The sequence below is a fragment of the Panthera pardus genome, unplaced genomic scaffold (genome assembly GCF_024362965.1).
Source record: "Panthera pardus isolate Hobbes unplaced genomic scaffold, ASM2436296v1 HiC_scaffold_10, whole genome shotgun sequence".
Taxonomy (NCBI): domain Eukaryota; kingdom Metazoa; phylum Chordata; class Mammalia; order Carnivora; family Felidae; genus Panthera; species Panthera pardus.
This window is the reverse complement of record NW_026526655.1, coordinates 66149588-66176465: the sequence shown is the minus strand read 5'-3', so window position 1 is coordinate 66176465 and position 26878 is coordinate 66149588. Positions and strand designations below refer to the sequence as shown.

At 38.1% G+C, this 26878-nt stretch overlaps 1 long non-coding RNA gene across 6 annotated transcripts in view; it reads left to right on the top strand.

The window, feature by feature from the left end:
- Positions 1-26878, top strand: part of LOC109272374 (uncharacterized) — a 117519-nt gene that overhangs the window by 17928 nt on the left and 72713 nt on the right. For 2 of the 6 annotated variants that reach the window (XR_008424236.1, XR_008424235.1), the window contains exon 2: positions 482-652. The exons of the other annotated variants lie outside the window; for them this stretch is intronic. This is a non-coding gene — a long non-coding RNA (uncharacterized LOC109272374). The remainder of the gene's footprint in view (positions 1-481; positions 653-26878) is intronic. 6 annotated transcript variants of the gene reach the window in all.

Below are 26878 nucleotides of genomic sequence, written 5' to 3'. Positions count from 1 at the left end.
GCTATAATCTTTCTGGAATTTTAAAGTACACTCATATCTCCACATTTTTGTGGTTGCTATTTTCTTTTTTTTTTTTAATGTTTATTTATTTCTGAGAGAGAGAGAGAGAGAGAGAGAGAGAGAGAGAGAGAAAGCAGAAGGAGGGGAGGGGCAGAGACAGAGGGAAACACAGAATTTGAAGCAGGCTCAAGGCTCAGAGCTGTCAGCACAAAGCCTGATATGGGACTTGAATTCACTAATCGAGAGATCATGACCCGAGCTGAAGTCACACACTTAACCAACTGAGCCACCCAGGTGCCCCTGTGGCTGATGTTTTCCTATGTAGTTCTTCAAGTTGAGATGAGCTTAGCTTTGCTTTTCTTGCAGGAAAATACTTGAGTTATTTCCCTGCAGAATTTAAGACTGAGATTACCCAAAGCCATTTCATCTCAATTGCCCCATTGTGATCTAAAACATCTTTCTTTCCCCCTGCTGTTATCAGAAACTTGACATCATCAGATAGTGAACCAAGAGTTACTGACAGCTGCGGCCAAATGATGACCTCAGCTTAATCTTGGCATCTTTGCAAGAAACAGACTCTAACTACTGCCTGATGAAGAAGTCAGAGAGACTACTGCCACCAAAAAGTCCTCCCTGTGGTCAGGAACCACAGGTCGGTAATCCCCATGAGCTCTGGAAGCAATATCAAGGTTTTAGTTTCTTCTACACTTTTTTTCTCACCCTGCAATGCATGCATTTGTATGCACTCCCAAAAAGTAATATGAAACAGAGGTATACAAATAAGTAAATGTGTGTGTGTGTGTGTGTGTGTGTGTGTGCGCGTGCGTGTGAAGTTCATCGCCCTGGGGAAATGGCATAAGAATATTTTTCTTAAAAGAAAGAACATTATTGTAAAAGACAACCCCACAGAAATTCTTTACTTTATAACATGCTTCCTTTATTTTCCTGTAGTAAAATGTGCTCTACAGAGAGTCAGTAAAATTGCTAGCCTCCACATAAAGTTTAATGTCTGCAGACAGAATTAAAAACACTTTAATGTGCCCATCAGTCCAACATCACCACTTCCTGGCCATGTTTAAATCGGGTTTAAGAGCTTCAGTGCGTACCAATAGTGATGTCCACGCTGACAGTGATCAGGGAGGCATGTTAAATGTTTCACCAGTGTTTCTGTCTGGAGTCTCTGATGCTGTCTTTATAGAGGGGAGCTAAGTACAAGATACTGGATATTATCCGTATGCAGTGGATAAAATACTTAACGTAGCTGTTGTTGGGAAGGGGTAACATTCAGATGTCTTAACTGCGCTGTTTTTATTTCTCTTCGAGTTGTACAGTGACTAAGACAAGCTTCATTTTGCACTAGACCACATCTCTTACATTTTCTTCTATTCCATGGCTAGTTGGTAGAAAGGAAAGGGCAGATACGAATCCCTCTCTGTACCTAATCCTCAGAGCTCCATAAAAATGAAAACTTCCTTCTTAGTGTGTAGCCCTTTGATCCACAAGTAAGATAATTTCACACATACTAAATCATTCCCTAGCAAGACATTAGGAAGTATAAATATCATTTTTAGAAACTGAGCTTTAAATATTTAATAATGGATTCAAAGATTTTGCATCAGTTTAGTGATGCCTTTCTCTCACTGAAGCACCATCTTTGAGATGGAAATGACCCTGATTCATTGTCTTGTTTCTGTGTTTCTAAAAAACACTGAGCAACTACTTACTGATGCTTGATTTGGTTCAATGTACTAAGAAAATAAAATGCTGAGTTTTCTGGTCTCTTCTTAATGTTCCAGTCATCCTCTTTTTCTGCCTAGGTGTACTGTATTCACTAGTAGAATACAATATCTTGCTCAGCTCTGAACAGCATGTGCAACCAGAATTATTCTTTAGACCATGTTTGTACTGAGACCAGTTCTCTTCACTAAAAGGAATCTTATTTTCTCAATAATTTTCTTCTGTTCCTAAGACATGAGAGGCATCCTGCTGAGAGCAGAATAATTAGTATCTTCTTACAGAGTGAGCTGTGTACTTATTCTTGTTTAAGATAATATAAGCAGTTAAAAGTAACACAAATATGAGAAACACATACTGTTGGTAAATATTCTTTTCAAAAGCTGTATACAGTCAATTTGTCATTTATTCTCAGGCTTAAGGTGCTTTTCCAAAGTAAAATTAGTTGGTAAATGTTTTGTAGATTTATAAGTATTTCCAGATACTGAATAAAAAAGCATTTCTAAGACCTTTGTGTTTGTTTGGAGATGCCTGATTTATAACAACACAGCTTATCTCACCTACTGCCTATGTTCTTAAATACAATTCTGTACAATCTAGATGCTAGTGAGGAAGTAGGGATCCATGTCAGGTACAGCATTGTTATATTTGGTTAATTTTCCCTTTCCCCGCACTGGGAAGCAATTAACATTCACACACAAAACTCCCATTCAATGTGAACTAGTTAAAATTATTACCAACGTGACCTAAAAGGAGTATGTGAGTTGATGGTGGATCTATCTGGATCCTGAAAGCATCTACACCTGGCGACCTGCTCACTCTCTGCATTGAAGAGTGACCTGATTGTGCTTCCTGCCCAAAAGCTCATGTTCATACTCTGGGACCAAGTCTGCCTCAAGGTTAAAACCTCAGTATAGTACTCCAATTTAAAGTATTGGGGGTTTTTTTCATTGTTTATGTATTTATTTTGAGAGAGAAACAGAGACTGAGAGAGTAGAAGGGGCAGAGGAGAGGAGAGAGGGAGAGGGAGAGAAAGAGAATCCCAAGCTGGCTCTGCAAGGTCAGCCCTGAGCCCCACGCAGGGCTCAATCCCACGAGCCGTGAGATCATGACCCGAGCTGAAATCAAGAGATAGGCACTCAACCAACTGAGCCACCCAGGTGCCCCAGTATAATATTACAATTTAAATAGCTCCTTTGCCCCAGGCTCTTTCTACCTGCTTCATGTCTAAACTGACTTTAGAACTCATTCACCGTAATGAAACTTGATGCATGAAACCTCACCATTACATTCATTGAACTATAGCGTACGCAAGTTTTTCTAGTTATTCTTTATTTGGAAGCCTACTTTCCATTATTCTATTTTTTGGCAAGAATGCCAGGATTTACTCCGGGCAAATCACCTGTCCTCATTTTGTGCAGTCAAGGAATTTTACTATCTGCTGGTCAAGAGGAAGAGCAAATGACTCGGGTTGGGCCAGCTGGATTTTTTTTGTCTCCCAAGGCTTAGAACCTTAAGCAGGGTGAACACAAGGATAGAAAAAGTGATCAGAACCTGTTTATTTTGGTAGTGGCACTCTGATGGGTCTGCTGCCCTGGATCTTCAGAGCCTTGTTCATTGTTCTTATCTCTGTTTCCGAGGAGTCTTCTTCAGCCTTTCCATGAATTTTGGACTGTAACTATCCTCATAATACATTGTTTTCTCCTTAAGTTAGTCAGAGTTGATTTTGTTGCTTGCCACCAAAGAATTCTAGCTGAAAGGTGTTGCTTTTTTGATTGTAAGTCTGAACTGTATCTACATTCCTTATTGGTTTAATCAACAATTATTTCTAAACGTGAACTTTGGGGTAAATTTTGACAGTTTTAGAGATGGTTTCAGTGAGAGGCCTGATACTAGCTTGCATTTTAGGCCTAGTTAAAAAGAAGATTGGGGCACCTGGGTGGCTCAGTCGGTTAAGCATCCAACTTCGGCTCAGGTCATGATCTCACAGTTAGTGGGCTCGAGCCCCACGTCGGGCTCTGTGCTGACAGCTCAGAGCCTGGAGCCTGCTTCAGATTCTGTGTCTCCCTCTGTCTCTGCCCCTCCCCCACTCATGCTTTGTCTCTCTCTGCCTCTCAAAAATAAAGAAATGAAATAAGAAAAAAAAAATTAAAAAAAAAAGATTAAGTTAATATATTATATTCCTGGTCCTGTGTTAAGTATTTGTTTGGGTGCCTTGAAAGAGTATATTTCTATGTTTGATTAAGAAAGCGATATAAAATTGGGGCACCTGGGTGGCTCAGTCAGTTAGCATCTGACTCTCAGTTTCGGCTCAGGTCATGATCTCGTGGTTTCATGAGTTTGAGCCCCACAATGGGCTCTGCACTGATAGTATGGAGCCCACTTGGGATTCTCTCTCTCTCTTTCTCTCTCTCTCTCTCTCTCCCTGCCCCTCCCCTACTCATGCCATCTCTGTATCTCTCAAAATAAGTAAACTTAAAAAAAATGAAAACTAAAACTAAAACTAAAAAATAGAATAGAAAAAAATAAAAAATAAATAAAAAATAGATCACACAGTGTGTGTGTGGTATTTTAAAGAAAGAGATATAAAATAATTAAACATCCATATTTCCATATGGAAGAAAGTTTTAATTTATGGTATAATAAGATTATATTAACCTATTTATAAACCTATAATATTTAACCAAAGAAAGTTAAACAAAAATGTGTCTTAAGTAAAAACAAACAAACAAAACCCTCCCAACAACAAAATCCACAATATGAAAGATGTCATGAGGCAATCATGTGATTCATTGCCAAATGAGGGATAAAGCTAACAAAGACTGTGGTGTCAGAGGAAGGTGACACATGCAGTGTTGGGGTGACCTAAGGAAGTTTCATAGAGGCCTGGCAGAGATTGAACAGGGCCAAGAAGGATGGGGTGTCCGGTAGAGTAGCGTTAAGTTAAGGATATCTCCCAACTCTACAAAACATGCCAAACCACAAGAGAGAACAGCTGTAGAGGATACATCACAATAACATTCTTGAACTGGCCTCTGGCACATGGACACCTCACGCCTCTTACACCCTCCAATTCAACTCTCACATTAGCTTTCTTTCTCTGTGCTCAGATTGTCTTACTTGGCAGCTCATTTGATCAAATCTCAGAGCTCCTGATCCTCCCCCTTACTTGCAGGTTGCAAATTGCCTCCTTCCTCCAATATCGATTTTGGAGTGTCCTCTTGGTAATGCCCTTCTTCCAATTGGCTCCTCTCCTGATATAAAACTGCCCTTTTGAGCAGCACCTCCTGGGTACGTGCCAAGCTTCTCTCCTTTAAAGTCCCCAAAGGTTGTACTCAAATAACTGGGAGGACCTGGAGAGACTGAGGGAAAGAGACTCCAGAGTGATAAAGTTTAGGCAGGATAGCATGAAGCCAAGGGCAGATGCAGAAAAGTGTAGGAGATATTCAGGGGAGCAGCGCCGATTTATTGAAATGACAGGATTCAGTGGGGGAATAGCGAAGGAGTACAATGCTTAAAGCAGGTGGAATTGATGGGTGATCAGAATAGATTTTATGCTATAGGTGATAGCATATGATTTTTTTAAATAAACTTTTTATTTATTTTGAGAAAGAGCGAGAGCATGAGCAAGGGAGGGGCAGAGAGAGAGGGAGAGAGAAGAGAATCCCAACCAGGCTCCACCATGCTGTCAGCACAGAACCTGACACAGGTCTCCATCCGACGAACCATTAGATCATGACCTGAGCCGAAATCAAGACTCAGCCGGTTCACCAACTGAGCCACCCACGCACCCCACACATGATTGTTTTTAAACAGCACCATCTATATAAACATTGACTGGATTTTAGAAAGATTAATTTGGTAAGGTTATGACCAATAGATTGAAAACAGGAGACTCTTGCAACAGCTTAGAGGTAGAGAGATGAAGTTCTTGGCTAGATGGTGACAGCCGATATGGAAATAAGTGACTGATGCGAGAGTCAGACATGATAATGTTCCTGAGACCCAAAATGGTTTTAATTATACGGGGCTTATGCAGAATAAATTACCAATGATTATTCTATAGATTTCAGATCAAGCCAAGAATATAAGAAAAAATGATTCTTAATATTTTATCCAGATTGATTGTCAAAAATAGTCTGATTCTTTGGAGCACGTGGGTGGCTCAGTCAGTAAAGCCTCCAACTTTGGTTCAGGTCATGATTTCATGGTTTGTGAACAGAGCCTTCATAAGGCTCTGTGCTGACAGCATGGAGCCTGCTTCAGACAGAGTGGAGCCCACTGAGGATCCTCTGTCTCCCTCTCTCTACCCCTACCCGCTCGCATGCACATGCACATGCACTCTCTCTCAAAAATAAACATTAAACAAAATAGTCTGATTCTTTAAAATTCTTCTACTTGAGATGTACAGACAGAATAATCAGTACTGTCACCAATATGGTGGCATAGGAAACCTCAACCTCTGTCCTTTTATAAAGAGCAAGAATTAGGCTGTCCATGAATAAAAACATCTCTGGGACAGTTCAGGAGTACACATAAGAAACTTCAGCAACACAGTGAACAAAACCCTGAGAACACAACAAGGGTAGGAAGAATAGCTTCATTTTTCCTGCATCATCCCACTCCCCCCTTGGCTCAGAGCCAAGAGGGAACTCTTAGATACAAACAGTCACTCTCCAGAAAGGGAGAGTGAGGTGAGTGACAGGCTTGCCCAACCTTTTGTGGCACTGAACTGAAGGATCGGACTCAGTTTTACTGAAGAGACCAGCAAAGCTGAGACTTATCAGAGGTGGCTAGACACAAAGAAGAGCAAGGGCTACCAATGCCATCCACACCGTGGGAGCAGCTGCAGTTCCCAGTGACATGCCCTGCAGAGGACCCCTGCAGCCTTCACCACCGAAGAAACCAACCAATAGCACAGCTCCCACGGACGCCCTGCAGATTTCACCAGTTTTTGCCCCATAGTATTAGTATCCACAGGTGCCACTTATCTGAGTCTTTTCCTGCTCCCTCCTCCCTGTCCCTGTTAGAGCCCCGGATCCTCACCAGCATCCATCCCAGGCCTCTGCGGCTGAGAGAGTTCAAGATGCCAGCCTACATTCCCACGACTGATCCCTACCACTATGGCTGTGCTGAGGACTGGTCTCTCTAGCTGCGCCCCTGCCCGTGGCTGGGCTGGTGCACATCACAGGCTTGTACTGTTGTGTTTGTGACCATGATAAGACCCTGTAGCCATAGAAGTACACTGCAACCAAGGTCCCCATAGCTGCAAGTGCACATAGATTCAGCCCTATCCCTTAACACTGTCCTTCGCCACTGGGCTTACCTGTAGCTAGCCAATCCAGCCACACACCTATATGCGACCAGACCATCTCCTGACACTTGGCTCCACTGAAATGCATGTACCTGTGGTGAGACCCTACAGTCATAGGAGGGCACAGCCAGGCTCCCCACAGCTGCCAGTAAGCCCATACTTGACCTTGGCCCTTGCAGTTGACCCTGGGCTCTACCATCATGCGTGTGTCTACTATCAGCCCTGCTACGTGACGTCTGCAGCTAATCCCTGCGGCTGAGTATGTGCACACCCTTTGCTCCAGCCACTGTCACTGCCTGCCATAGACCCTAACTTCTGGATCTATAGGTGCTCCTGAGGACCTCATTAACCCTTGAAGCTACAGCGGACTCTCCACAGTGCTCACCACTGGAATAAAAGGTACAGCATAGGGAATATAGTCAATGGTATTGTAATAGCATTGTATGGTTACAGACCGTAGCTACACCTGTGGTGAGCATAGCATAACATATAGAGTTGTTAAATCATTATGTTGTATGCCTGAAATTAAGTGTGTTAACTATACTTAAGTAAAGAATTCACAAATTAAAAAAATAAAATAGCCTCCCAATAAAGAAAAACTCAGAACCAGATGGCTTCACTGATGAATTCTACCAAATCCTTAAAGAATTAATTCACATTAATTCTTCTCAAATTCTTTCAAAACATTGAAGAGGCAGGAATATTCCCAAACTCATTTTATAAGGCCAGCATAACCCTAATACCAAAGCCAGATAAGGGTACTATAAGAATAGAAAACTCCAGGTCAATTACCCTGATCAATATAGATGCAGAAGTCATCAACAAAATACTAGCAAATTGAAGTCAGCAGTACATTAAAAGGATCATTCACTATGATCAAGTCAGATTTATCCCTGCAATGCAAGGATAGTTCAACATACACAAATCCATAAATGTGATATATCACATCAACAATAAAAGGCACAAAATCATATAATCAATAGATACAGATAAAGGATTTGACAAAATTCAACATCCTTTAAAAGCTCAACAAACTGGGTAGAGAAGGGACATATCACAACATATAATAAAGCCATATAATAAATGCCATATATGGCATTACATGGCAAATGCCTCGGTACCATCATACCTAATGAAAAGTTGAAAGCTTTTCCTCTAATTTCAGGAATGAGACAAGGATGCTCATTTTTCATCATTCCCACTCAACACAGTAAAAGAAGTCCTGGCTAGGACAATTAGGGCAAAAAAAAAAAAAAAAAACCCATCTAAATCAGAAAGGAAAAAATAAAGTTGTTCTGTTTGCTAATGACATAATTTTGCATATAGAAAATTCTAAAAATGTCACCAAAAATCTCTTAGAATAAACAAATTCAGTAAAGTTATAGGACACAAAATCAATATACAAAAATAAGATATATTTCTATGTATTAACGATAAACTATTTGAAAAAGAAATAAAGAAATGCCATTTATAATAGCATCATAAGTGATAAAACACTTAGGAATAAATTTAACCAAGAAAGTTAAATAACTATACATCAAAAACTATAAGACACTGATAAAAGAAATTGAAGACACAAAAAAATGGAATGATATCCCATGTTTATGCATTGGAAGAGTTAATATTGTTACAATGTCATTACTTCCCAAAGCCATCTATAGATTCAATATAATCCCTATAAAAATTTCAATGGCATTTTTCACAAAAATAGAAAAAAACAATCCTAAAATTCCTATAGAACCACAAAAGACAAAGCTGGAGAGATCACGATATTACAAAACTATTACAATCAAAACAGTATGATATTCATATAAAAACAGACACATAGACCAGTGGAACAGAATTAAGAGCTCAGAATGCATATATGGTAAACTGATACTTGACAATGGAGCTGAGAATATTCAAAGGGGAAAGGATAGTCTCTTCAATAAATGGTGTTGAGCAAACTTGATACTCACATGCAAATGAATAAAATTGGACCCCTATCTTACAACACTCACATAATTCAAAGTGAATTAAGGACTTTAACATAACAAACCATTAAAAAAATTTAAAAGCCCATAAAACTCCTGGAAGAAAACAGAAGTGGTAAGTTCCTTGACATAGATCTTGGCAATGATTTTTTTTTTTTTGCATATGACACCAAAAGCATAAACATCAGAAGTGTAAATCAGCAAAAAGGAGTACATCAAATGAAAAAGTTTCTGTACAGCAAAAGAAACAATCAACAAAATGCAAAGACAACCTAGGAATGAAGAAAATATATAAGGAACACATAATTCAATAGCAAAAACAAGCAATCTGATTTAAAAACAGGCTTGAACAGACATTTCCCCAAAGAAGATATATAAATGGCCAAAGAAGTACATGAAAAGGTGCTTGACTAGTCACTAGTCATCACTAGTCATCAAGGAAACACAAATCAAAACCACAAGATAGCAACTCACACCTATTAAAATGGCTATTACCAGAAAAAGAAAAAATAACAAATTCTGACAAGGATGTGGAGATAAGGTAACCCTCATGCACTGTTGGTGGGAATGTAAATTGATGCACCCACTATGGAAAAGAGTATGGAGATTCCTCAAAAAATTAAAAATAGAACTACCATATGATCTGGCAATCCCACTTACGGGTATTTGCCAAAAGGAAATGAAATCACCGTCTCTAAGAGATACCTGCGCTCCCATGTTCATTGCAGCATTATTCACTGTAGCCAAGACATAACCAACCTAAGTGCTCATCGGTGGATGAGGTGGATAAAGGAAATGGGGCACATGCACGCGCACATGTACACACACATACACACACACACACACACACACACACACACACACACTGGAATATTATTCAGTCATAAAATCCTGCCATTTGCAACAATGTGAATGGATCTTGGGCCTGGAGGGCATTATGTTAAGTTAAATAAGTCATAGAGAGAAAGACCAATACTGTATATTCTCTTTTCTATGTGAAATCTGAAAACAGAGATTACAGTCGTAGTGGCTGAGGGGTGGGGGAAATGGGGAGATATTGGTCAAAGAGCACAAACTTTTAGTTAAAAGTTGAATACGTTCTGAGGGTCCAATGTACAGCATGGTGACTATAGTTAATGGCACTGTATCCTATAGTTGAAAGTTGCTTTAAGAGTTTTACTGTTCTCACCATAACAACAACAAAAAAGGTAATTATGTGAGGTGAAGGATGTATTTACTAATATTATGAGGTAAATACTCCACAATATATACATGTATCAAATCATCACATTGTACACCTAAACTTAACACTTTTATATGTCAATTAATATAGCAGGGGAAAATCAGTACTCTAATGTTGTAGTAACTCACATTCCAAAGTTTACTTGCTGACGGTTTTTTTCAGACAGGAATATTTTCTCCAATTTTAATATAGTTTTAAGCATTTTGCTGTAAGCTTGGCCTCTGTAGACGGCAATATGCTATTATTTTTTAGTGATTGAGAACACATAGTCTTTAAGAATCTTCAGGAATGTGATCTGAATCAGGTAGGATGTTTTTTTATCCAGTCACATTATAGTTTTGATTAAAGGTTTTCAAGATTCAAGGCAAGGAAAGCACATAAGTGTCTGAAGTGAAGATTAGACATCATTCCTATATTCAGGAGACAGTGCATATAAATTTCTGTGTATCAGTTTAATTGCCCACAAGCAGAGGGCGCGTGGCATACAAGCCTTTCCTGATAGGGAAAGCCTGTATTTGCTCCTCCCTGTACTGGTCTCTCTGTTCTACATTTCCCACTCACTGGTGCAGAGACACGAACATGGCCAGGGCAAGTGTTTGCTGAACTTAATCATTTAAAGGTTTTTGTTTTGTTTTTAAAATGAATTGAAAAACATATCTTTGGGGCGCCTGGGTGGCTCAGTCGGTTAAGCGTCTGACTTCGGCTCAGGTCATGATCTCACAGTTCGTGAGTTCGAGCCCCCCGTCGGGTTCTGTGCTGACGACTCGGAGCCTGGAGCCTGTTTCAGATTCTGTGTCTCCCTTTCTCTCTGCCCCTCCCCTGCTCGTGCTCTGTCTCTCTCTGTCTCAAAAATAAATAAACATTAAAAAATTAAAAAAAAAAGAAAAACATATCTTTTTCCTATTGATAAAAATAATTTACACTTAGTTTTTTAAAAATTCAGGCCAACGATGAAATTCTTAAAAGCACAAGAAATTCAGAAAACACACCCAAAAAAGCACCACCTAGAGACATTAGTAGATGATTCTACAGATTTTTATGAATTTACATACATATGAACTAATAGTTTTAGGGAATTGAAAAATGGTTACAATGAGTAGAAATATTTTCAAACATACTCCCCCTGTTTGGGAAGTATTTTCAAATACATATATATGTCCTTGTTCTAATTGTCATTATAGGAACAATACCTGAACAGGTTATCTGAGGGGGCCAATGATGGAACTGGTCCTGAGGACCAGAGGAGGATTAACATGTGGAAGCAAGACTGGCTGATGATTTTTATCTTTGCTTCACACAAAATTCAGCTTCATTCCCCTGTCTACTGTAGTAAAGTAAATTAAATAGTGTAGCCTCTATACATGGCCCCGGAGAGTGGGGACTTGTACCAGCATCAGTGCATGAAGAGAGAGACAGAGGTAAATAAAGATACTCAGAGAAACACAGAAAGTCCAAGAGAGAAAATGAGAGAAAGCTCTGTAAGATGAGCCAAGTATCACACTGACAATGGTAAGAAATAAATGCTCTTAAGTTACTCTATAATATTATGACCCTATCCAGACCACACGAAAACACAAAAATCGATTTTACCTACATAAAAAAAATTACTGGGAAGAAATGCAGCAAGATGCAATTATTGTTTATCTCAATGGAATATGACTTTATTTCTTTTAGGGTTTCTGTGTCTCTTTTAATTTCTACAAGGAACATGTTACTTTTGCAACATGAGGAATTAATACCAGATTTTAAAGAAATAATAAATATATGTTTCCATAGTGAATTGTGTTCTCTGAAACACATTAGGCAACGCAGACCCCTGTGAGATGACCAGCGTGATTTGTCTAGCCTGGTGAAATGTGCTTAGGAAGCCTACCTGAGCTGGCCAGACTGCAGTTGTCTGTGACCGGCAACTGATAATTGTGCACTGAGATTTGGTTCAAGGTTGCTCTTACTTGAGTTTATACCAAACCAGCAAAAAAGTGGTACGAAGATCAGAAACCAGATACAGACACCAGTGAATGAGTGGATGCTGCTCTCCAGAACCCTCATTCCCTTTTGAGGAACACCCAAAGTGAGGTATCTATAAGCAGGATGAGCAAGTGTTAGTTAAGGACATGGGAATCCAGAGCTGAAGGCTGGTTGGCTTTTGTATCTTTGGAGGCCAAGTCACAATTTAAGACGTAGCTACTACCATTTAGGGTATGTCTTGCTGTCCACAAATACACTTTCTAGATCCTTTTCTTACCGTCAAATCCTGAAAGAGGCCTTTTACAGTGAAATCTATACAATTTATATTCGTCTACTGAGGTGTTGCTGACCTGGTTTCCCTCACTGCTCTAACTTGCTTGTTCCACACCTTACTTTTACCCTCTGAGTTCTCTTGAACTCTTGACCTCTTGAACTCTTGAACTCTTGACCCTTCAGGCCATTTAAGTGGGATCATGATAAAAGCCCTCTTTTAAGTGTAGATCTCAGTACTGTGTATGTACTTAGTAAAGATGAACCTAAATCCCCTGGAAGCCAAGTACGTGGGGGCTATCCTAACAACTTGCAGGAAGGAGAATTGAGACACATGAAATTGATAACAGAACGTGCTCATCACTGGCACTGTGTCTTCCACCTCCACTCTCTCTCCCTTAGATAGATAGATAGATAGATAAAAAGTCAATTCACTAAAACTTTTAAAAAAAGAGATAATTATGAATGTTATGAATGTTAATTGAGGAATAAATTAGATGAATAGATCACTTAGAATCTGGTGTAACTATGCCCTGTTAGCTATTATTATTGACATTTATATTAAAGACTGGAATTTTTGTCGGTTTTGTTCACGGCTTCCCCCACCCCCACCCCCACCCCCAGTACCTACAACAGCACCTAACCCAGGAAGCAGTCAATTCATACCGATTCAATATCTATTGGATTTATTCCACAAAACGCTAATTAGTTATCATTTCTTTTCTTTGTATATTTCATGTCAGAGAATATAAGACTTTGTAAGTTAGTGAAAACTCTGTGTCCAGTGGAGATTCAAAAGTGGCTCAATGATTATATTCATATTGGAACATTTAATATCCCATTCCTTCATTCTTTTTCAGTTTCTTTACTATATTTTTGAGATAATTTTCTGTCCTTTCATTTTAATAAAGCCATGTAAAATATCTCAACACTTAAATATTAGAAGAGACTGTTTTTTACTGTCATATCTGTAGCATAAAAGAGTAGCAGACATTCTAAACTTCTAACAGAAGTTTCAGAGAAGGAAGTATGGTATTGCTTCCTATAGTTAGTTAGCTAACTGCTTGCATGTTTTACCCCAAGAGATGTATTGGTAGACCCAATATGTCTTGGTATGAATAATATCCTTTATTGTGGCCCAGAACATTCCAACAAAAATAAATCACAATTTCTATAAACAAATGTAAGGAGTAAAAACATAACTTCTATTTCAGTATGTCACTGTCTTCCTATTCCAAGAAAAGATTTTATTCCTCTTAATAAAAAGCAAAACAACAGGTATAATAACAATAAGCTCCAACTGGATTTCCAAAATACTAACCTAGCTGTATATATTAACATTCAGTTATATTGAACCAGTAAGTTGTATTTGCTAAGGCTCAGAAAGACGTTGAGATACAGTTTAAAATGGTCTCTTATTTTACTGTATTTTTAGGAACTAAAGAATATGGGTAAATTGTGTTACACTTCCCGAAGGAATATCAAATGGACTGAGGGCAGGAAGAGTAAGACATTTCTGTGAGATTTACATCCAAACATAAAGGGGTTTCATAGTCATTTTTTCCCATTCAAGTACACAACTTTTCTATTCATTTAAAATTAACTTCACTTTTCAATAGGTCTTTATTTCCTTTAAGTTAAGCCCATAAACCCCAAAAGATTTCAATATACGTATTGGATGTAGATCTACTACTGGTAGCCTTTCTTTCTAAGAGACATCCCATCTCTAGGAACTAAACTTTGTTTGTGGGTCAGCGCAACTATCCATAATTTCTCATCATGATTTTAGCACAAATTTCATAAAATTTTCTTCCAAACTAGAATGAAAAGTTGGGTACAGAGCATGAGATATCAAATTCACATGAAGTCTCAGGAGGAGGAGGACTCTGAACTCTTCTGCAGGGGGGAAGAAGTACCAAGAGGGAAGGTGAGAAGCAATGATAAAGGAAACTAGAGACAACAAGACAAATACAGCACCATCTGCTTTTACATGGCAGCATTGGAGACATCGGGGTCAATTTAAACAATAAAGTAAGTAAAATTCTCAAGGAAGAATTTAATGAAGCTTGTGGACCTTTGCTGAATAAAAAGTCTTTTTTTTTTTTTTTTCTGACATTTACTAGACTAGTTTAATTATTTGTGGAACATGGAACCTAACTTCATTTTGGAGCCTGGAAATTCTTTATTTCATTGACCAGAAGATGGAGCCATTATATAAAGAATTTTTAAAACTTGGAGGCCAAAATGGAACCACAGTTTGTCTCTTTACTATATTATTATTTTAAATATCATCTAGAATCTGAGTAGTTGCAGTTTCATTTTGTTTTTAATAATGGAAAGGAGGTAACATGTTTTAATATCTCATATGCAGAGAAATAACATATTATTAGGTGATTGGCACTTGAATAAGCATATACGTGGAAGATTCATAGTCTCTGTCCTCAATAGCTATAAAAATATATACTGTAGAATTATAAGCACATTGGTTGCCTTGGACCAAAGCAGATTACAACAAGCAGGTAGCATTTGAGCAGTTACTCTAACGTTCTCATTTGGGATTCTCACGTAGCCAATAATCTGGGAGAATATATTTGAACTAGGAGCTGTACTAATTTTTTAAATCTATAAACCATCTATAAGCATCATTGTCATCATACCCATTCTTAATAATTCTTCTCTATAACATTTTAAACTTTTGTAAGCATTTTCCATATTCTTAATGTACTGCTCACTCTTAACCAGAAGACAAAACCAAGCAGTGAAATGTCATTCAACTAAGAAAGTCACACAGCAAATAGCAATGACTGAGTGAGACCCAATGGTGAGCTTCCTAACTCACAGCTGAGGCAGTCTACCACTGGATACTCAAACCTCTACTGGCACTCAAACCTCTACTGTTTAACACAAGCTTAAAACAAACTAGGAAATTGAGGGAAGGAGTACCTTTCTGATGGGTCCATTTTAGGACGGGCACTGAGAGACGTGTAGGAGCCCCGGGGTGGCTCAGTTGGTCAAGCATGCGACTCTTGATTTTGGTTCCGGTCATGATCTCACAGTATGTGGAATCAAGCCCCACATTGGGCTCTGCACTGACAGCTTGGATCCTGTTTGGGGTTCTCTCTCCCCTACGTCTCTCTAAATAAATAAATAAAAAAAATACATCACGTATGTATTAAAATCCAGGGTAACTTCCATTGTTTTTCAAGCTTAGCTGCACATTGGAATCAGCTGGGAAGTTTCTAAAATCTTAGTACCCAGGCTGACCACAGACCAATCAAAGCAGAAACTTTAGATGGGACCCAGGCACTGGTTTTCAGGTTTTCAGGTGGTTACAATGTGCAGATACATTTGAGAACAGTAATCTTAACCAATGTCTTTCCAGCTGTAATGTGTATTCAAATTACTTGGCCTCTGGAGCACCCCTTCTTCAAGTGTGGTCACTGGACAAAAAGCCTCAGCATCATCTGGGAAGTTGTTAGAAATGCAAAGGTGGAGTTCCACCCTAGGTCTACTGAATCAGATAATGACCGTGCAGCCCAGCATCTGCAGTGATACTGACAATCACAGGTCTATCTTGGGACCAATCTCCTCTCTTTATCCTTGGCACACGATGATTTCATCTTCCGAAGGGATGAAACTTTTTCACTGCCTCATCAACAGTTTTATCCTGGGAGCTGACCCATTTTTGGTTTTTCATCAGATTTGCTAAAGTGGTAGATACATCCTGTTTGATATTGAGTCACTTTTCCTTTCAGTGCCTGCTCCGCTTAATGTCTAGAATGTTAATGTCTAGAGGGAAGGGGTCAAAAAGAGCTAGCAAAGAAAGTAAGAAAGAGAAGTAGAGAGAGTGTTTCAAGATTTTGCTGGTGCACTGAACTCTGATTAACATACTTTTAGGATTCTCAATCCATCTAATTGTGTACTCCACATATAATTGATGCTAGCAATAAAATTGACTTCATCGGCAAGACATCTAGGATATTCAGAAAATAGCTGTGATCTTAAGAAGCACCTTGACATTTAACCAAAGTCTGGTTGTATTGTTTATTGCTCTGTGTGTGTGTGTGTGTGTGTGGCTTTTTTGGCTACCACTCCTTGAAACAAATGAAAGATGTAGCCCCCAGAGTCAGAGAGATCTGGATTTGAACTCTGGTTTCTCCCTCATAGTGGGCGCCCTTAGGCAAATTACCTAAACTTATTTCCTCATCTCTGACATAAGACTAATAAGTCAGTTTTATGGGCTGCTCTAAGATAGAAGAGACAGAATATAAAGTAATTCACACTATTCTTGGCACATGAGTGACATCGAGGGCCAGTGGTGCCCATCTTTTCCCAAGTCCAATTTCAGTGACTTCAGGTTGTTTGCTTGAAATTAGCTGTCGTGGGAGTATTTGCACCATGGAAATTGACAAAAGGTACATAGAAACAAGAACTTCTTTTTCTCTAGGAGAGCCAATTAGCAAACATTTACCAGCATACTACTGATAGGTGTTCCTTTTGTGGTTGTTTATTTCCTGATGGACTGATTTAGGAGGTAATTTGCTTTTTCTCTTATGAAGCAAACAAAAATAGCCAAACATAGACCAAATATGTGATATGAATGGAAAGATTCCAGAAAACCCTTCCCTGCCATCCTTCTCCCAACATATATCCCCAAGATTTCTCTGTTAAATTCATGGACCTATGGAAAAGGGAACACTAAACTATGAACAAACACTGACCTTTTTTGTGATTAATGCATCAGAGCTTTTCCTTTTCAAGCCAAACTGGCAGAGTTTAGGATCTGAAACAATCTGTTAATGAATCCTGAACATCTGTTGGATCTCAAGCCTTCTAGGGATGGAGTTAGCTAAAATAAATAAGGTCTTACCTCATACGGTTATGTTTATGAATTGAGAGGAGACAAGAAAACAAATAGATAAAATCATAATAGTCTTAGATAATAGTAAATGATGAGATGAAAATAAAACAGTTTAACGTGGGAGAGAATGACTAAGGCCAGTGGGGTTGCTTTAAGTAGGCTGATGAGGGGAGGCCTGTCCAAGCTGAGATGAAGTCTCAGAAGACACAGCTGTGTTCTGAATCAGAGGCGCATTTCAGGTGGAGAGGGGCAAGAGCAAAGGCCCTGAGGCAGGAGTAGACTTAGTGGACTGAAGAACAGAAAGAAAGTCAGTGGAACTACAGCTTGTGAGTTTTAGAAAAGGGTGGTGTGACATGGGGTTAATATAGTTAAGGGGCCAGATCACATACAGCCCTTTAGTATACTAAGAAGTCTGCCCTTCCTGCTAAAGAATTGTGAGAGGAATTGAGGAACTAGAAAGAATACCTTGATGGAAATTAGAGTTTCAAAGGATCACTGCTTTGTGGAGAGTAGGAAACAATACGTGGATCCCAAAGAGGAGTTCAGTAGCTACTGTAAAGGTCTAGGCAAGAGCTAATAGTGGTTAGGACTGGGGTCAAGGTTGTGGAGATGAAGAGAAATGGGCAGATTTGGGAAATAGTTTACAGGTTAAACCTATGGTACTTGTTGATAGATTGGATATCTCTGTTCATCAGCTAATTTCTAGCTTGAGGTGACTTGTAAAGAGAATGGCTTGTCTAAGAAATGGAAGAAAAACCTTTAGACTTCTTGCAAGTTGGAGAAAAGAGAGCTGTTCATATTGCATCCTTGACTTCAAGCCATTCCTTCAAAGAGAAATGATTAACACGTTTAGAGTACACCCCAGTTCTCAAATAGCTCTGTGTTGTTTGTAAAATGGAATTACAGTGTGGTAGGAAAATGATGTTGCAGTTGGATCACCAAATGATTACTCTGATAAAAAGAATTAAAACATTAATGATATTCACAAACTTAAGTGTCAGTCTTAATGAGTCTTCTTGAATAAATTATTATTTTACTTCTCTACTCCCTTTTTAAAAGAAATCTATTCCTAGATTTGCTCTGGGAGGCTCTAAAAGTTGAGAAAAAAAGTATTTTGAAAGCCCAAGTTTCATTAGAATGACCTTACGTTCTGTACTTGTCAGACAAAGTTACAGGAGATTCCAAAACAGGAAATCATTCTGTGTTCATTTAGTTAGCGTTCAGCAATTAGATGACTAGATATCCTGAAAAAAAAATCTGATATAAAATGTCTGTTGGGCAAAATTTAATAAATATCTTTTTACCAGCATACTACTGATAGGTATTCATTTAATACAAGGCAAAGCTTGCAAGAAATTAAAGGAAACTCCCCAGAAACAAAAGCAAGGAAACAGCAGGTAACAGAGCAGCAAGATGGTACTGTAGCCAAACCACTTGGAGATGGTGGCTGATCTCAGTAACACAGTCTTGTTGTTGTTTCCTACTCTATTGAGGTCTAATAAATATACAGTATAGTGAAATACTTGTACTTCTATGTAAACGCCACCTGGGGTGAGATATAAAATATTTCTGGTATCCCAGAATTCTCCATTATGCCCTTTTAAGCCAACAACCCACCAAATGGTTCCACTCTTCTGACTTCTATGATCAGAAATAAGTTTTGTCTTTTGCTATGATTCATAAAGTAACTCACACAATATGTAATCTTTGGTGTCTAGCTTCTTGGTGAGATTTTCCATGATCTTGCATGTATCAGCAACTTGCCTTTTCTTGCTGTCCGTAGTATATTGTTGTGTATGTATACCACCATATTTATCCTTTCTAATTTTGATAGATTTTCCCATTGTTCCTATTTGTTCCAGGCTATTATGAATATAGGATCTCTGAACAGTCATACAAATGTCTTTTGGTGGTTATAAACACTCATTTCTGTGTATATATACCTAGTATAAGACTTTTGGTCATAGAATATGTTTAGTATTGATACTGTGAAACATATTTTTAAAGTAATTGTACAAATTTATGTTCTTGCTGGAAAGGTATGAGAATTCTTTTGCTCCAATATTTGTTATTGTCAATCTTTTTTTTTTTTTAAGTGTGGCCATTCTGAAAGTGGTCTAGTGATATTTAATTTATTTTAATTTTCATTTTTCTAATGAACAGCTTTAAAAAAAGAATAAGACTGGGGCCCCTGGGTGGCTCGGTTGGTGGAGTGTCCGACTCTTGATCTCAGTTCTTGATCTCCGGGTGTGGAGCCTACTTTAAAAAAAAAAAAAAAGAAAAAGAAAAGAAAAAGTCTGACATTCCAATGTATTTTAAGATAGCATTTTTGTTTGCCATTTTGTTATTATCTATATACCATGTCTTTTTTCTATCTCTCCCCTACTGTTTTCTTTTGTGTCAAACACATATTTTATAGTGTTCTATTTTAATTTCCTTGCCATTTCCTTTTTTATATTTTTTGAGTTATTCTTCTAGTGGTTGCTCTGAGGATTACAATTAATATTTTAACTTATAACAATCCAGTTTGGGCTAATACCAATTTAATGTCAATAGTATATAAAATATTTGCTCTTAAATATCTCCTTTCCCTCCTCATTCTTTGTGCTATTATATCATATAAATTACAGCCTTACACATTATACGCCCATCAACACAGATTTAAAATTATTGCAAGTGGCGCCTGGGTGTCTCAGTTGGTTAAGCATTCAACTCTTGATTTCAGTCCAGGTCACGATCTCATGGTTAGCGAGATTGAGCCCTGCATCGGGCTCTGGGCTGATGGCATGGAGTCTGCTTGGGATTTTCTCTCTCCTTCTCTCTCTGCTCCTCCCCTGCTTGTGTTCGCTCTCTCTCTCAAAAATAAGTAAACATTTTAAAAAAAGTAAAATTATTGCTTTCTGTGGTTATCATTTACATCATATAGGAGAAAAAGAGGAATTACAAATAAAAATACATTTATACAGAGGCGACTGGGTGGCTCAGTCGGTTGGGCATCTGACTTCGGCTCAGGTTATGATCTCACGGTTCTTGGGTTTGAGCTCCTCATAGGGCTCTGTGCTGACAGCTCAGAGCCTGGAACCTGCTTCAGATTCTGTGTTTTCCTCTCTCTCTGTCCCTCCTCTGCCTGCATTTTGTCTGTCTGTTTCTCTTGAAAATAAAAATAAACATTAAAAAGTAATTTAAAAAATACATTTATACTATCTTTTATATTTACTGCTTTGGTTACCTTTATTGGGGCTCTTTCTTTCTTCCTGTAAATTTGAGTTACTGTCTGATGTCCTTTCATTTCAGCCTAAGCTCTGTCTTTAGTATTTCTTGTAGGACAGATGTGCTCACGACATAGTCTTTCAGTTTTTGTTTATTTGAGAATGTCTTAACCTCTCCATTTTTGAAGGTTAGTTATTCTGGATATAGAATTCCTAGTTCAGTTTTTCTTTAAGTACTTTGAATATGTCATCCTACTGCCCCTGTCTTCCATGGTTTCTAATAAGAAATCACCTGTTAATCTTAAGGCCAGATTTCCTTCCCCCTTTGTTTGTCCTTGTTGTTTTCTGTTGTGATGGTGGGGTGCTGCTTGTTTGTTTAGTGGTTTTCCTGGGCTAAATCAGTAAAGTCTGTGTTCTTTGTCGTGTGTGGACACTGAAGTCTGCTCAATTAACTTAGTGGTTAGCTAATGATTGGACAGAAATTTCTTTAGACGTCATGCATGATTACGTCTCCCAGCCTTTGCTGAGAGCCTCTATTTGCTTGTTGGGACATGCCTTTAAGACTCAGGCAGGCAGTTTACAACTTTACCTTAACTGTCATTTCCTGCTTATACAGAGCCTCGAGGCCAGCCAGAGGTGAGAACTCCATACATGTGCATAGCCCTGGCATGTTTGCAGTCCTGTATAGGCAGATGGCTTGTAGATTTCCAGAAATAAGTTGGAGTTTTAGGAAGTCCCTTATGGACATGTCATTCCCTAGCCTTTCCTTTTAAATTTTTTGGTAATCTTGTTTACCCCAACTATTATCACTGCCCCAGGCAGCTGCAATGTTAGATCATTGTGAACAACTCCAAGGAAAAGGCTATGTGCATTAGGTGAACTTTGAGTTAGGCCAAATAAAGATAGCTTTGCAGGTGCATTTTTCAGGGAATTGTCAGTTTTCTGAAAGTGGGCTTTGGGAGAGCTCCAAACTTGTTCTGCTCCTTCCACTGGCTTTTAGATTGCTGGTTTTCACTGAGATTATGAGACTATTGGTTTTTGAAGCAACTATAAAGCTTGCTGTACTTACTGAGATTCAGTCATGTTTCTTGAATTAAACCTCCTGTGGTTAATTTCCAGAGTTTTGAAAAAATTGATTTTTGACAATTTTGCCAGTGTTCCTCTTCTTTTATGGAGAAGTAGATTTTCAGAAGTCCCTACTTTGATATTGCCACTGATGTCCTGAAATCTCAATTTAAAAATGGGCAGAAAATGCAAACATACACTTCAGAAAAGAGGATATTCAGTTTGAATCCTTAAGTTTTAATTTTTTTAATACCTACCCTGCTATGTGCTGGCAAGGTGAATTTCATGAGCAGCGGCTAATAGTCATATTAATGCTTAACATAGTTCTCATTGACTCATACCCTATGGCTTTTGCATCTATAATTCCACCAAAAACACTTGTACTCAAAGATTGACATTTTTAGTGTTGAGTTGTGTGACAAATCTGAAGCAGTTTGTAATGCTGATCACATTATCACATTCTCTTTCTTAATATTCTGTTGACTCCCCTTAAAACTGTTTCAAGCTTCTACCTGTGTATACTCTTCCTGGTTGACTTAGCATGCCTTTGGATTCATCCACCCCTGGGAAGCAATGACTCCTGGATATTTGTCTCTAACCCTGTTTGAACTTCATTTAACTTCATGTTTTTTTATTCTTTATTATTGAGGTCTTATATTCAATTGCCTTCAGGACTTTTACTTTGACTCATAGTACCTCAAATTCCAACACATTCAAAACTGTTACTCAGTTTTTTTGTTTGTTTGTTTGTTTGTTTGTTTATTTATTTATTTTGACAGAGTAGGGGAGGGGCAGAGATAGAGAGGGAGAGAGAGAGAGAATCCCAAGCAGGTTCTGCACTGTCAACACATGCCCAACACAGAGTGTGGGGCTCAACCTCATGAACTATAAGATCATGACTTTAGCTGAAACCAAGAGTCAGACACTTAACCCACTGAGCCACCCACGTGCCCCTGTTATTCAGTTTTTAATATTCAGCTCTAGGCTGCCTTGTCTAGATTAAGCTCCTCTCTATCATCTATACATGTTACAATATGGAAAATAGCATAGTGGTATTATCATTGATTCTTCTAGGACACAATAGATGCTCAGTATCATTTTATTGAATTTATGACTGAATCCTAGATTGAGAGGTACTTCAGACAATGCAGAATACATTGCTGCCCGTTAAAGTTTCTACCATGTATTTATGTACTTTAAGATGACTGTAAGTCTCTTGTAGATGAACTTGAGGCTTGGAAAATATAGTATTGTTCAAGTTCAGTCACGTTGTTGGTGAGTGACAGGTTTAATCTCATGATATTACATAATATGCTGCTGCTGTGTATATATTTGTATATTTACATTTTTGATGATTCTTAAAGGTATAAGATGGTATTTCACTCTGAAAAACAGAGCTGAGATTTCTTTAAAGTGCTTTCAATGTCATGTCTAATTTGCTTTATTGATTTTATAAAGAGGAAGAGATTAGTTTTGTTGGTTTTAGCTCTCGAGATGACAGAAGCAGGGGAGAAAAAAAAGAGCTACCTTACTCTAGGAGGAAATAACTGGACAGGAAGAAATGAGAATAGAGAAACAATGCCAAAGGCTGCCATTTTAAGCCGCCAGAGTAATTCCTCAGGTTTGTGCAGTGTCAAGGGCATTTCTCTGTACCGACACCGGCTTCTTTAGAGCAAACTATTCAACCCTTTCTAGCTCTAGGCATAAGACTTAAGTGAAGTTTTATCTTTATTTCAAAGAAAAAAACCTAAAATATGCTCACCTGAAAGCACTTCTCAACTGTAGTCATTCTTCAGATTTCTGATATATTCTGTGGCTTGTGTCACAAAGTAAAGTAGATTTCATCTCTTGTTCCCCCTGGCTCCCTCCCAGATCGCTTTCTGTCCATAACCCAGCTCTAAGTGGTATTCTGGCTGAGGTTTGTAGGAGGCAGACCCATTTGTCTCTAAAATAAATGGACACTATGTGACTCTTTGGAGATAAACAGAACTTTTTTTGTTTGTTTGTTTGCAAGTACCAGGGCCAAATTAGGTGACTCTAAACTAGTTATCAATCTTTGTTCTGAATTGAGGGTCTAAATAAGATGGTTAGGGTAAGATGAGTATATAAAAGGAAGTAAATAAGACAGGAAAACAAAGCATGAGTGAAATCTTTTCCCACTTCTGTTTTTTTCCCAATCCTCTCTTATTAGAACTGATTCAATAGAGAGCATCAGCTAGAACCAATATATCAAAATGCACCGAGTTGTTCAAGGAGATTACAAGAGAATTCTATCTTTCTTATTTTCTTAAAGGCAGGCGGAATGGGAGTCTGATATTTAGAAGTTTCACAGTTGTGAGCCTCACCGATGTTTTTAAAGAAAAAAATATTTTCTGTGGAGTTTTGATACCTATTTTTCATCCATAACATATTATTTTAAAGGTAGTTCTTAATTTTCAATGTTGAGAAGAACATCAAGGATAATATCATAGCTTCAAACAGAAGCGTACATTTTGATTTTAACTATAAATTTGAGTCTTTGTCTCATTAAATCTTTGGCATAAATGCCAAAGCAAAGTGACTACTTTGAATATTTTTAAAAAAAAATTCTTTTATAGGAGTGAAAAGTAAAATACCTATTAGGAATCAAAATTTAGCTCCTGAGTGACTTTCTCTGGCAAAACAGCTTATAAATCATTGGAATGAATGTGCAAAGTATTTTTGGAGTTACAAAAATCTGCAGAAAACGCAGAAAAGAAAAGGCACAACTTCAAGTCACTATTTAAATTTTTTAAAATTAATTTATTTATTTAGAGATCGAGCAGGGGGAGGGGCAGAGAGAGAGAGAATTCCAAGCAGGCCCTGCACTTTCAGCCTGGAGCCCAATGCAGAGCATGAACTCACCAACTGTGAAATCATGACCTGAGCTGAAACCAAGAGCCGGTCGCTTAACCAACTGAGCCACCCAGGTGCCCCTCAACTCACTATTTTTAAGTTGTGACCAAAAATCATGAAGGTTTGAGAGTGAAACATCCTGATATTATCTATCATAAAATAAAATAGTATATAACATAGACTATAGAACATGTAATAAAACATAATCTAATACATGTACATTCATGATTAATAATGTATGGTAAAACCAATATAATATTACTCTGATATTTATGATCATTCATGGGTCATCAGTTTTGCCTTAAGAGGGAAGGACATCATTTTGTCCCTTAAGAGGGAAGGGCTTTGTTAATGTCTGCAGATTGAAGGGGAATGACGGATTGAAGGTGCTCAGTAGATATTGAATAATGAGTAACAAACTCATATATGATGTTTAGTTCTTTTTGACCATTAACTAAATTTTGTTTAGTTTGACTTTCTAGAGATAAATTAAGAATCAGAAAAGTTTTGAATTCATGGATTTGTTGCCTGAGGCTGAGACGGAAGTGAAGGTGTCTGCAGCTCTAAAACTCTGCAGAAGGGTTCAAAGTAGAAAGGATTTGTGAGAACTTTTGGGAAGGCTGGAAAACTCTGCTTACCTGTATTCAATTTTAACAGGGGTCTTTTTCAGACCTCATCTTTGAACTGCTTGTTTCCGCCCTCAATACATTAAAAAAAGTTTTCTTTGGTACTGCTCATTTCAACTTTGCTAGGGGTCTAATGTCGTCAAAATCAATTTTATTAAAATTCCCAATGGTTATGGAACCTCAGTGTGTTCTGACTGCGTTGAAATATTCCCACTGGAACCATCTGCATATTTGTACAATGTGTAGCCTTTTCAAATTGGCTTCTCTCACTTAGTAATATGGTTTGTCTTTGCGTATCATTATTCTCATTGGCTCATAAAGACATTCCAAGCTGTTCCTAGTGGAAATTAAGTAAATAGAAGATGTTTGTCCCCTATGAAATAAAACAAGAAATAGGACAGGGGCGCCTGGGTGGCCCAATCGGTTGAGCGTCCGACTTCGGCTCAGGTCGCGATCTCACCGTTCGTGAGTTCGAGCCCCGCGTCAGGCTCTGGGCTGATGGCTCAGAGCCTGGAGCCTGCTTCCGATTCTGTGTCTCCCTCTCTCTCTGCCCCTCCCCCATTCATGCTCTGTCTCTCTCTGTCTCAAAAATAAATAAACATTAAAAAATTAAAAAAAAAAAAAAAAGAAATAGGACATACCAAACAAATATTACATCGGGAACAGTTCGATTAGGTTTTTATAATTGTTAACAAGGCTTAAGTCTTTTCCAAATACTTTTGTCCATTGTTTTATCTATTCCTTTGTTGCATTTCAATTGTTTCTGAAAAATATTTTAAACGAGAAGCTGAAATACATGATAAGGACAATACACATACCTCCTAATCTCTTACAATTGACTTTTTTCTTAGCTCAGTTGTTAATGCGCATATCTTATTACACTACTCAGAATAACAGGGAGTAAAGTGAAGTATGTCTGCTCTACTGCTTGTTTAGAGCTATCAATTATTCATGTTTCTCTTCCTGTGTGCATCAAATGGTATTGCGGCACAGGTCTCTGCTCTAGCCAGAATGCAATTCTTCCCTCCCTTGAGATGACCATGTACTCTGCAGCTAATTTTGCTTGGATTATGGTATAGTGTTATCTATAGTAAGGAAGAAGTTCAGTCTTTTGTTGTAGGAACTTCATGTGATTGCCACTCATAAGATGCATCATGGTGCTGTTCAGGGATCATAATTTTATTTTGCAGTGATTATCACAACTGCCAGTACAGAAGTCCCTAGGAATGTTTTATATCTTTTTATATGCCATTATAATAGCATACAAGGTTGAAATAATGGTCTAGCATGGCAGCGATTATTATTACTGTGTCTTACTTAAAGACCAAAAGCAGGACTGGATGCTCACAGCTAAAACAAAATACAGGTTTGGCTTGACTATGTAGTTAACTCTGGGAACTACCTCCTCCAAATTTTTTCTTGGAATAAGCTAAACCTTTGTAAATATACACGTTTCTTCATGTTCGCATGTTACTTGAATTCACAAGTCTCCATTTTGAAATATTGTTGTGTATATGTCACATCACTAAATGTTCTTTACATATCAATAAGATATGTGAGACTCTTTTGGGTACTCTATTTGTACAAAGTCATAAAATAGAGAAAATATTGTCATGAAGAATGCATTCTGTTCCTATATGATAGGTTGCCTGGGTTCTCTCATGTTTAGTGGCAAACTGGTTGCTACACTAACTACTACTACTAATGTAAATTATTGATTCTGTATTGTCAGGCATTGTTC